General features: G+C 34.9%; 1 non-coding gene across 1 annotated transcript; it reads left to right on the top strand.

Annotated features, from left to right (window-relative positions):
- The first annotated feature begins 1,420 nt into the window (after window positions 1–1,420).
- Window positions 1,421–1,492, top strand: TRNAC-GCA. The gene has a single exon. It is a non-coding gene; the product is annotated as a tRNA-Cys (tRNA).
- The last annotated feature ends 1,646 nt before the right edge of the window (window positions 1,493–3,138 follow it).

Genomic DNA, 3,138 nt, shown 5'->3' with positions numbered 1-3,138 from the left:
TATCGAACCGGAAACTTCAAAATTCGAACTTTCGGCATTTCAAGCCTAAATTAGCTACGGATCTCCAAAACACATTCCGAACATGAACCTAACCCCGAAATCACCTAACGAAGCTAACGGAACCATCAGATTCCCATTCCGAGGCCCTCTTCACCCTGTTCTGACTATGGACAATTTTCCAACAGTTAAGCTCTCATTTAGGGACTAAGTGTCCCAGAACTCTTCGAAACTCAAAACCGAACGTCCCGGCAAATCAAATGGCAGAAATAAACTTGGGAAAAGCAGTTAATAGGGGATCGGGGCATTAATTCTTAAGACGACCGGCCGGGTCGTCACAATATGCAAGTAGATATTAGTAATTTTTATCTTCAGGTTGTTTTCTCTTGACCAAAGTAGAGATTTTGCTGCCACTTAATAGTTTGAAGTTCAAAAATTAAGGACACTTGGTCCTTAACTTAGAGTTACAAGCACAGAAGTTAAGAACAGGTAGTTCTGAACTTAGAGTTATAAGTTCAAAAATTAAGGACATGTAGTCCCGAACTTAGAGTTACAAGCTCAAAAACTAAGGACAGATGGTCGTTAACTTAGACTTACAAGCTCATAAATTAAGGACAGCTAGTCCTGAACTTACAATAACAAGCTCATAAGTTAAGGACACTTGGTCCTGAACTTAGAGATGGAAGTTCAAAAATTAAGTACACTTGGTCCTTAACTTAGAGTTATACGCACAGAATTAAGGACATGTAGCCCTTAACTTAGAGTTACAAGCACAGAAATTAAGGACAGATAGTCCTGAACTTCGAGTTCCAAGCAAAAGTCAAGGACATGTAGTCCTGAACTTAAAGTTACAAGTTCAAAAGTTAAGGACAAGTAGTCCTAAACTTAGACTTACAAGCTCATAAATAAGGACAGCTAGTCCTGAACTTATAGTAACAAGCTCATAAGTTAATGAACTTCACCCGTGTTGGAGTTCCAACATAATATGATGGAAGTTAATACACAGGTGCACCAATGTCCAGTATATTATGCTAGAATTTTCCATGTTGCAACAAAATAGTGGCTATTTTTCATTAACTTCGCAAACGCTGGCTATATTTAAATGATCAGTTCGAAAACTGGCTAATCCGTGCTATTCATGCCATTTTATGTTATGGGAAATCTAGAAGTTGGTCGGATAAAAAAAAGTTTAGAAGTTGTAGACTTGTAGTGCGAAAACTTGACAAATAGCAATTCAAAGATCAAAAAGGAATTTTAATATACAACTTTAGAAAATTCTGACCAGCTACTTCTTCATTTATGGATTTTCATTATTGCCTCATTCCTCATTCAAAGAGTTTCTGAACCTTTCTGGTTCGTAGTTAGAAAATTTATGAGACATTCAAAATATCATATAAATATTTTGAAATATTCAGGCATAACAGGGTCCATAGCTCAGTGGTAGAGCATTTGACTGCAGATCAAGAGGTCACCGGTTCGAACCCGGTTGGGCCCTTATATTTTTGTTGTTTTTGTGCGATTGGCTTTCCTATTTCTTTCGTAAATGGTGAAATTGAATATCAAACGGATTCCAATATCCTATTTCACTTCTGCAGATTTAGTTTAATCGAATTTTAGAGTTAACTCATATTACACACATGTTATGCGGGTTGTTACCACCAATTTCTTTTTTGATTTTTTGAAAACACTAATGATTAGTAAACTTTACATATTTTTCCTATCATGTTTTTCTTCTCAAATGTCATCCTCGTCTATATTTTTAGATGTGGAGATCAAAATTGCTATTTTAATGTTATTTTTGTATTTTTCTAATCTATTTTGAAAATATTTTTTTTGAATTGAGGGTTTATAGGAAACAATTTTTCTACCTTACGCATTGTAGATCCTACTTGAGATCCACAAGCTTGTAATACTAAACTTTGAACTTTCCATGTCTGATAAGAATTCTTGTGGGAAATTCTCTTCCATGTGCTTAGGACTTCTTTTATCACAACAAAAGTACAATAGAGTCATTTGACAAAATCATGGTATGCTCAAGAGAATCATGTGCTTAAGACTTCCTTTGTCTCAACAAAAAGTATATTAAAGTCATTTGTCAAAATCATGTTATGCTTAAGTATATGTAAATGAGATCGCACTAGCTCCAACCTCAGTCAATTAGGATGCCTGGCAATCCTCAAGAGTTTGGTTTCTGTTAAATAAAAATATTTTTACTCTATTTGCATAGTGTTATTTTTCGGCGAAAGGGATTCCATTGAACCCTTGGTTTCGGTACGCAACTGCTTTAATATACGCACGGCCTAATATGTACATTTATATTGCCAAGAGTTTGATCATGTGTGAAACCTCTCATCCTTGAATAGGATGTGGTGATCGGCAAGTTATGGTTATACGACTGCACACAATTTATGCATCAACATTCCTCTTCTCCATATTCGAAATGTCAAGGGTGTAGCCTCATGGTCAATAAAGTAGGGTGAATTTAAGATTTCAAGTTCAAATTTCAACGAAAATAAAAATATTACTAAGTGATTTCTCCCAGCTAATTAACCAACCATCGATGGATAGAGTGTATTGGGGAAAATTGTATTTATATATATATGGTGATGTGTCATGGCACGTAGACTGATCAAGCAGTCAAAGAATTAAAGTTGGTTAACAGATACGAGCAACAACATACACAAGCAACGATAGATACGAGCAAGTTAAATGAAGAAGGCACGAGCAGTCATACAAATAATTCAACACTCGTACCTATTCAAGACACTCAAAGGTCAAGGATCGAGAAGAGACAAAGGAATGAATCTGACAGCAAAAAAGAGCCGAGATACAGCATTTAATGAGTATTAAAAACTAGAAACGTTAGAGAATTTGTATTGAATGTATATGATTGCATAACGTAACATTTAAGGTCATTAATTACCCATAATTATCTTATTATGACAAAGGGAAAATCTGTATTCCCAAAACAGCTATAAAAGGGAAAGTCACAAACAACTGTGGGGGGACGAAAAACATTACTGGAATATACTTTGTTCTATTTGCTTTCTGATTATATTATTCAAAATCTCTTTCTTATATACTTTTTCGATTATCAGTAACCCGAGTTCTTTTAAATTCAAGCTTTGACCTAAAATCTAA

The sequence above is a fragment of the Nicotiana attenuata genome, unplaced genomic scaffold (assembly GCF_001879085.1).
Source record: "Nicotiana attenuata strain UT unplaced genomic scaffold, NIATTr2, whole genome shotgun sequence".
NCBI classification, from domain to species: Eukaryota; Viridiplantae; Streptophyta; class Magnoliopsida; order Solanales; family Solanaceae; genus Nicotiana; species Nicotiana attenuata.
Note: the sequence above shows the minus strand (reverse complement) of the source record. Positions and strands in the feature narration are given on the sequence as shown.